The sequence below is a fragment of the Prunus avium genome, chromosome 4 (genome assembly GCF_965620075.1).
Source record: "Prunus avium chromosome 4, drPruAviu1.hap1.1, whole genome shotgun sequence".
Taxonomy (NCBI): Eukaryota; Viridiplantae; Streptophyta; class Magnoliopsida; order Rosales; family Rosaceae; genus Prunus; species Prunus avium.
The window spans coordinates 31,879,537-31,889,022 of record NC_142287.1 but is presented as its reverse complement, the minus strand read 5'-3'; the positions used below and the strand labels follow the sequence as shown (position 1 = coordinate 31,889,022).

Below are 9,486 nucleotides of genomic sequence, written 5' to 3'. Positions count from 1 at the left end.
ATGCAAACATCAACTTTCATGCTTTGGAAATGAATCTTCATTCACCACACCACTTGCAGATGAAGAGTCTCAATCCCAAAAAGGATGCAAGTTGTATTATTTATTTTTGCATAATCATCCGCACCCTAAGGTTCCTAGTTGCATTTCACCCAAAAAAAAAAACAGGAGTTTTCTAGTTGCAAGTAATTTTGTTGAACTATTGCACCCAAATTAGGCGTCTTCATCTTTCATATTCTTCAACAAAAATTATAATTCCCATTACAAGGTCTCTCTGATCTTGGGTAATCTCCCGTTACAAACAAATGAACTTTGTGTCATGATTTGAATTGTATCCAAATATAAGTTTTCTTGAGTAATAGGCTTGATGAGGATTGTTAAAAATTGAATCCCACCCAAAAGGTGAGCCTTTCCCATTAAAATGAAAGAAAAGAAACAATGAGAATTTAGATGAAGAAGAAAACTTGATCTGGTCAGCAAGGGATGATGACTCCATCAGCAAAAGATAACTCTATCACCAAAACTTCCTATTCAGCAATTATTTTAAAAAATAAATTTAGAGGAATTAAATTTGGTATACTTTTTAGCTTTTGGATGCCTTTGAAATGAGGTGATGCCCTTATAATAAAAATCAAGCAAGATCCTGATTAATAGAGCAAAACCAAGCAGAGGATCCGAATCCTAAAAAGTGCTGCACTATGACTATATTAAAGAAATATAACAAAATACGTAGTTGGACTGTAGCAAACTACCATGTGCGATTGCAAAGATTGCCCCCCCTCATCAGAGCCGCCTTTGTGGAAACTCAAATAAATGCTAATATTGAAAAACTCAGATAACAAATTTTTGTTGGCTAGAACAATACTGATATTAAGAAATGAAAAGCCTAAGCTAACTAGCTATGTACTCTCATGTTAAAAAAATGAAACAAGTTGGTGAAGAAAAAAATAAAAAGTTTAAAGTCAGGTACTTTGGCTTCATTATAAATACTGCCCCAAGTCTATTATCTTGTCACACAGCCAAGACTTAAAGCAAGAAAGGCAAAACCCCCCACAATGAAGTCCCGAAAAACTCTGCTTTTCATTCTCTCAGTCCTTTCACTCTCGGTATCATGGACAACTTCAAAAACAGTTGCCATTGATGGCTTTCTCCAATGCCTTACAATACATTCTCATGCCCGCCCAATCCAAGAAGCAATTTACACCCCTCAAAATGCCTCCTTTCAATCTGTTTTGTTATTACATATCAATAACCGCAGATTTTCTACACCTACAACTCCAAAACCTTTGGCCATAATAACAGCCAAGCATACATCCCATGTACAAGCAACTGTGGTTTGTGCCAAACAACATGGATTGCAACTTAAAATCCGAAGTGGTGGCCATGATTTTGAGGGTTTATCTTACACGTCGGATATCCCCTTTGTCATTCTCGACATGTTTAATATTAACTCCATTGATGTTAACCTTGCCGATCACACCGCTTGGGTTCACTCTGGAGCCACTCTTGGAGAAGTTTATTATGCAATTGGTACAAAAACCAATGTTTACGGATTTCCTGCTGGGCTTTGTCCAACGGTTGGTGCTGGAGGCCACATCAGCGGTGGCGGTTATGGGGTTATGATGAGAAAATATGGGCTTAGCGTCGATAATGTGGTGGATGCTAAGATAGTTACTGTGAAGGGTCAAATACTTGATAGAAAGTCAATGGGAGAAGACCTTTTTTGGGCCATCAGAGGAGGTGGTGGAGCTAGCTTCGGAGTCATTCTTTCATGGAAGCTCAAGCTGGTTCCAGTTCCACCAAAAGTGACTGTGTTCAACGTTACAAAGACCATAGAGGAAGGTGCTACAGATCTCGTTTACAAGTGGCAAACTGTTGCACCCGAGCTGCCTGAAGATCTCTTCCTCAGAGCAATGCCACAAGTGAAGAATATTGATACCAAGGGAAAAAAGACTGTGGCAGTATCATTCATTGGCCAGTTTTTGGGACAAAGTGAGGAGGTTGTTGCATTGCTGACTGAGCGTTTCCCTGAATTGGGTTTACAACGAACAGATTGCCATGAAGTGAGGTGGGTGGAAGCCACTGTATTTTGGGCTGAGAATCTGTTGACACCATAACTGACCAAGCAACTAGAAGAAACTCTAAGCAAAGCAAGAGGAGTCCCACATCGGAAATCTACAAGAAGTGAAGACTCCCTCTCACCTATAAAAGCATACCACTCTCCACTTAAGAGGGGATTGGAAACTGAGCTGGGCTCCCTCTTCAGGACTCTCCTGTTAGTCTGGCCTTCGAGTCCTGGGTCTCCAGACCCGGGGACTTGACCCCTGGGCTCCAGACTCCAAACTTTGTACCTTAGACCCTAGGCCTTCTTCCATTTATCTTTGGGTCTAATCCCCTTGTACAAATGTAAACAATATCATAATGAGAACATCTTCTCTGTGGACGTAGCCCATTCATTAAGGGTGAACCACATATATCTTGTCTTTTGTATATTCATAAACTGGCTAAGTCCTCACATACACGCAGAAGGTCCAAACCTTCACTCATCATCCATCACACCTCATCACTAAGTTGGACTCAATCTTGGCCCAACCATTTTGAGCATCAACAGTTTGGCGCCGTCTGTGGGAATTGACACAAAAGGCTTCTGTCGTTCTCCCCTTCTCCAGTGCTCTTCGGCACCCATACAATCAACATCACCTAGGCTGCCGTTAGGCAATGCCTTACTGGAGCCACCTTGAATGCCAGGTCAACAAATTGCAGAAGATGATATTTTAAGAAAAAGCCAATCAGTGTGGCTATACTTTGCATGGCTTGCAGGGCCAACCCAACATCTCAGTTCAAAGTACCGACCGACACTTCTTTGAAGAGTAAAAATATGGGGACTTGAGCTTGTCCCACAAGCTCCATCATTCGGCGTGCGCTGCCTTCGGCACCCCACCATACCCTTGCCATGGTCACGACACCCTTGCTTGGCTGACCCAGGTTCCTTACAACAGTACAAGAGACCCCAGCCTTAGCTCCGAAGGTCTATCAGTCGGAGCTTGCCGAACGAACTTGAGTCTTCTCCTTGCAAAAACCCTTGCAGCCATCTATCTATCTTTCAAAAGCTCTTGCCAAAGACACCCCAGCTCTGGCAAAAGCAGTTGAAACCTCACGGCACCAATTGAAGCCAAGAGAAATCGCGAACGCCTTGAAGGACCAGCTAAAAACTTTGCCCACACTTCAGAAGGATCGAAAGGCTCCAATCACTTCCTTGCCGTCAGTCAAGGACCCAGACCCTAGACGGTCCTAGATTGGATGAACCCCCCTCCACGAACAAATGATGAACGACACCACGGACCCAGCTCCAACTCGATGCAAAAACTAGGCACTTAGACCCACTCTTCGCCGAAGACAGATCAGCCCCTCACCAAAATACCTTCGAATATCTCTTGCCGGTCGGCACCTCCTCCGAGCTGAACTACGGACCCAGCTCCGAATATATTTTGGAGCCTAGCTTCCCTGCCGAACGGCAGGGAGCATGCAGAAGGTGAAGGTGTGACTTATCAATTTTTGGCTGACCCAGCCCCTCAAGCTAAAAGGTGACGACATGTCTTAAGCTAATAGGGGACTTGCACCTCCTCTCCCCAAACCCTGGCCCTTATCTCCAATCTTTGGACTCCCTTACCGAAGGTATAAAAACCCTAGCTATAAAAGCACAAGGGCCCAGCTACAAAAAGGCCCCAGCTACGTTTCAAAAACGGAAGGACCCAGCCTCTAAAAATCCGAATCTACCCTCAAAACCCTAGCCACCACCTGGGTCAAGGAGGCTTGCCGAAGCCCAGCTTTGGAACCCGGCCCCAAGGCCATTGCTCAAGCCCAACATCGCATAAAACTCCATTGCTGAAGTTTCAAACACACCTTCGCGCCACCTTGGCCTTTCTACTAAACGAACACTCGGACCCCCATGGACCCAGCTCGTAAAGTGCCCCCCAAGACACCCTTTCCAAATCTGGAAGCCCCCAGCCCCCGCTGAAGCCCAGCTCCACATAGCACAAACCCCAGGCCTTTGCCAAAGCCCAGCTCATGAGGCTCACCTACCAAGAACTTGGAAACTCGCGGGATCAAGCCCCTCATTCTTCCTGCCGAAGGACAAGCCCTTGCCGAAGCTCTGAAGGCCCAGCTCCAAGGACATGCCACAAGCTCAAATATCCACAAGGTACCCAAATTTCTTAAAATAATAATAAAATTTGCACATATGCATTCCTTCTCTTCGGCACCCTCGTGCCCAGGCACATTGCCTTGCCCCATGCAAGCTTTGTGTCACCTTTGGCATCTCATTTGCCTTCGGCACCCCCGTGCCTAGCTTCACCTTCGGCACCCCCGTGCCTAGCTTCACCTTCGGCACCCCCGTGCCTAGCTTCACCTTTGGCACCCCCGTGCCTAAGCCCACCTTTGGCACCCCCGTGCCTAAGCTCACATTTGGTATCCCAGTGCCTAAGCTCCCCTTCGGCACCCCGTGCCTAAGCTCACCTCCGGCACCCCGTGCCTAAGCCCACCTCCGGCACCCTAGTGCCCAAGCTCACCTTCGGTACCCCCGTACCTGAGCTCACCTTCGGCGCCCCCGTGCCTAAGCCTACCTTTGGCACCTCCATGCCTTGCCACATGCAAGCTTGTTTCGCCTTAGGCATCTTCTTACCTAAGCCCACCTCCGGCACCCCGTGCCCTTCGGCATTTTATATTGCGACAAGCAAGTCTTATGCCTTCGGCACCCCCGTGCCCAGCTACTTCCTCTTGCGACATGCAAGCTTGGCACCTTCGGCACCCCATGCCCTCCGGCATTATTGCGACATGCAAGCTTGGCACCTTCGGCACCCCATGCCCTCCGGCATTTTATATTGCGACACGCAAGTCTTATGCCTTCGGCATCCTCATGCCTAGCCCCTTCCTCTTGCGACATGCAAGCTTGGCACCTTCGGCACCCCGTGCCCTTCGGCATTTTATATTGCGACAAGCAAGTCTTATGCCTTCGGCATCCTCATGCCCAGCTACTTCCTCTTGCGACATGCAAGCTTAGCACCTTCGGCACCCCATGCCCTCCGGCATTATTGCGACAAGCAAGTCTTATGCCTTCGGCACCCTCGTGCCTAGCCACTTCCTCTTACGACATGCAAGCTTGGCACCTTCGGCACCCCATGCCCTCTGGCATTATTGCGACATGCAAGTCTTATGCCTTCGGCATCCTCATGCCCAGCCACTTCCTCTTGCGACATGCAAGCTTGGCACCTTCGGCACCCCATGCCCTCTGGCATTATTGCGACATGCAAGTCTTATGCCTTCGGCATCCTCATGCCCAGCTACTTCCTCTTGCGACATGCAAGCTTAGCACCTTCGGCACCCCATGCCCTCCGGCATTATTGCGACAAGCAAGTCTTATGCCTTCGGCACCCTCGTGCCTAGCCACTTCCTCTTGCGACATGCAAGCTTGGCACCTTCGGCACCCCATGCCCTCCGGCATTTTATATTGCGACAAGCAAGTATCATGCCTTCGGCACCCTCGTGCCTAGCCACTTCCTCTTGCGACATGCAAGCTTGGCACCTTCGGCACCCTATGCCCTTCGGCATTTTATATTGCGACATGCAAGTCTTGTGCCTTCGGCATCCTCGTGCCTAGCTCTTCCCCTTGCCACATGCAAGCTTGTTTCGCCTTCGGCACCCCCGTGCCTAGGCCCACCTTTGGCACCTCCATGCTTTGCAACATCCAAGCTTTGGCATCCCTTTGCCTAAGCTCACCTTCGGCACCCCTTTGCCTAAGCCCACCTTTGGCACCCCTGTGCCTAAGCTCACCCTCGGCGCCCCCATGCCTAAGCTCACCTTCGGCACCCCTTTGCCTAAGCCCACCTTTGGCACCCCTGTGCCTAAGCTCACCCTCGGCGCCCCCTTGCCTAAGCTCACCTTCGGCACCCCCATGCCTAAGCTCACCTTCGGCACCCCCGTGCCTAGGCACATTGCCTTGCCACATGCAAGCTTTGTGTCACCTTTGGCATCTCATTTGCCTTCGGCACCCTCGTGCCTAGCTTCACCTTCGGCACCCCTTTGCCTAAGCCCACCTTTGGCACCCCCGTGCCTAAGCCCACCTTTGGCACCCCCGTGCCTAAGCCCACCTTTGGCACCCCCGTGCCTAAGCCCACCTTTGGCACCCCCGTGCCTAAGCTCACCTTCGGCGCCCCCATGCCTAAGCTCACCTTCGGCACCCCCGTGCCTAGGCACAATGCCTTGTGACATGCGAGCTTGTGCGTTTGGCAAACCACTCTGCCTTCGGCACCCTTGTGCCTTTAGCATCCCCTTTGCCTTCGGCACCCCCGTGCCTAAACCCATCTCTTGCAACATGCCTTCAGCACCCCCCATGCCTAAGCCCACATTCGGCACCCCGAGCCTAGGAACATTACCTTGCAACATGCAAAGCTTTGTATCGCCTTCGCCATCCCAACTCCAAAATTATGTCAGTATCCAAGGGACCTAGCCCCCTTCCGAAGGCTCAGCTCCAAAACAAACTCCTAAGGCCAAGCTGAGTACTTAGGCCTAGCCCTTGCCTAGCCATATCTTGAGCAAAACAGGCTCAATAAAAGCCATAGATGGCCCTTACTGATCGGCACCTTGGTCCCCCGCCTAGCCCAACACTCAGGCCTAGCCAAATATGCAGCTTAGCTCCTTGCGAAGCCTAGCCTCCTTCCAAATTCCAAAACTCCCAGCCTCTGGACACTCATGCCAGCCCAAACTATAACTAGACTCCTTGCCAAAACCATTGCGGCCCAGCCCTTGCTAAATGCCCAGGCTAAACCCACATGACCCGGCTCTTCCTAAAGTGCCCGGCTCTCCTGTTGAAACATTAAGAGGCCAGCTCTTGATGTTGGGCCCAATTCCATGCTGAAGCCTCAAAAGCCAAGCCCGTGTGGGACTCTATTTTTCTCTCCACGCTCCCTACCGTTCGGCAAGGAAGCTAAACCCTCAAGCTTTGCTCCTTTACCGAAGCAAATGGCTGACCTAGCCACAAAAAAAAAAAAAAAAAAAAAAAAAAATTTGCACCTGCCGAACGGTAGGCAACATGCAGAAGGAATTTGGGAAGTGAAATTGCCCACTTGGCTAGCTATTTGGCTGACCTAGCCACCAAAAAAAAAAAAAAAAAAAAAAAAAAAAATTGCACCTGCCGAACGGTAGGCAACATGCAGAAGGAATTTGGGAAGTGAAAATGCCCACTTGGCTGACCTAGCCCTCCAAAAAAAAAAAAAAAAAAAAAAAAAAAAAATTTGAACCTGCCGAAGGTGTCATGCAGAATCAACTTGAGGAGGACTTGGCTCCAGCCAACCCACAAAATAAAAAAAAAATAAAAAAAAATAAAATTTTGCACCTGCCGAACGGTAGGCAACATGCAGAAGGAATTTGGGAAGTGAAATTGCCCACTTGGCTAGCTATTTGGCTGACCTAGCCACCAAAAAAAAAAAATTGCACCTGCCGAACGGTAGGCAACATGCAGAAGGAATTTGGGAAGTGAAAATGCCTACTTGGCTAGCTACTTGGCTGACCTAGCCCTCAAAAAAAAAAAAAAAAAAAAAAAAAAAAAACTGCCGAACGGCAGGAAGCATGCAGAAGGTAAAATGGGGACTTGCCAATTTTTGGTTGACCTAGCCCAAAAAAAAAAAAAAAACCCTTCTCTCCCTCCAAACCACTTTGGTTTTTTGTTGCAACTTCTCTCCCTCCAAAGTTCTTCTTACCCGGGGACTTGGGGGACTGGGGATAGTGCACTATACGACTTGGAAGACAAACTACGGTGTTGCTCGGCCAGTGCACTTAAGATTACAAATCCCCAAGCAAGAAGTACCTTCTTACTCGCGAACTTGGGGGACTACTGTTGACACCATAACTGACCAAGCAACTAGAAGAAACTCTAAGCAAAGCAAGAGGAGTCCCACATCGGAAATCTACAAGAAGTGAAGACTCCCTCTCACCTAGAAAAGCATACCACTCTCCACTTAAGAGGGGATTGGAAACTGAGCTGGGCTCCCTCTTCAGGACTCTCCTGTTAGTCTGGCCTTCGAGTCCTGGGTCTCCAGACCCGGGGACTTGACCCCTGGGCTCCAGACTCCAAACTTTGTACCTTAGACCCTAGGCCTTCTTCCATTTATCTTTGGGTCTAATCCCCTTGTACAAATGTAAACAATATCATAATGAGAACATCTTCTCTGTGGACGTAGCCCATTCATTAAGGGTGAACCACATATATCTTGTCTTTTGTATATTCATAAACTGGCTAAGTCCTCACATACACGCAGAAGGTCCAAACCTTCACTCATCATCCATCACACCTCATCACTAAGTTGGACTCAATCTTGGCCCAACCATTTTGAGCATCAACAAGAATCCTATTGGAACTCCCATAGATGTTCTTCTCGACAAGCCAATTGAACCAGCAACCTTCTACAAAGGCAAGGCAGACTATATGAAGGAACCACTTCCAAAATATGTTATAGAAGCTTTATGGAAGAAGATGATTGAGATAGAGAATATTTGGGTGGATATGAACCCTTACGGTGGAATGATGAGTGAGATTCCTGAGTCTGCAACGCCATACCCTCACAGAGCTGGAAACCTATTTTTTGCTCTATACTATAGCTCGTGGTATGATGAAGGGACTGAGGCCACTGACAAGTACGTTCGCTTAACAAGAGAGCTGTATGACATGATGACTCCATATGTCTCCAAGAGTCCAAGACAGGCCTTCCAAAACTACAGGGATCTCGACATTGGTGTGAATCAAGATAATCAGACTAGCCTCAGAGTTGCTACAGTTTATGGAAGGAAGTACTTTAAAGGTAATTTTGCTAGATTGGTACGGGTGAAAACCGCGGTTGATCCTCATAATTTTTTCAGGCATAAACAAAGTATCCCACCTTTTTAGAGAAAGAGAGAGAGAGGGATGTATGGATAATAAATTCCACCTCATATATATATATTGTGAGGATAAGTGGAAGAGAGAGAGAGAGAGAGAGAATAAGTAAAAGGTTTAGATGTATCATCTTATGAGGTGTGTGTCATGCTTTATTATGATATCGATGTAACCAACATTGATTTAATGTATTGTTAAAGATGATGAATAAACTGAAGTTCTATTTATTTGCAATGATTTCTATTTTTTTAAGGGGTTTTAACATCAGTGGTCCCTAAACTTATACCCGAATTTCAATTGGGTCCTCTCGAAACTCGAAGATTGGGCAAAGGCAAAAATTGAAAATGAGATTCTTCCCAGGCACACCACCCCAAACATAGAATCAGCATAAAATTACCGAATTTGCAGAAAAATAAAATCATGGGTTGGGAATTATCTCCCCCTTGTTGATAAGGAAAGAACAAAAAGAAAACAATAGTGAAAAAGGGTAAAAGAACAAATGCAACCATTTGAGTTCAAATAAGAGAAGGCAAATAGTAGCAATGAAATTTCTACCAGAAAGC

General features: G+C 47.3%; 1 pseudogene; it reads left to right on the top strand.

The window, feature by feature from the left end:
- The first annotated feature begins 1,052 nt into the window (after positions 1 to 1,052).
- LOC110765007 (berberine bridge enzyme-like 7 pseudogene) lies at positions 1,053 to 2,114 on the top strand (annotated as a pseudogene).
- Positions 2,115 to 9,486: the final 7,372 nt, after the last annotated feature.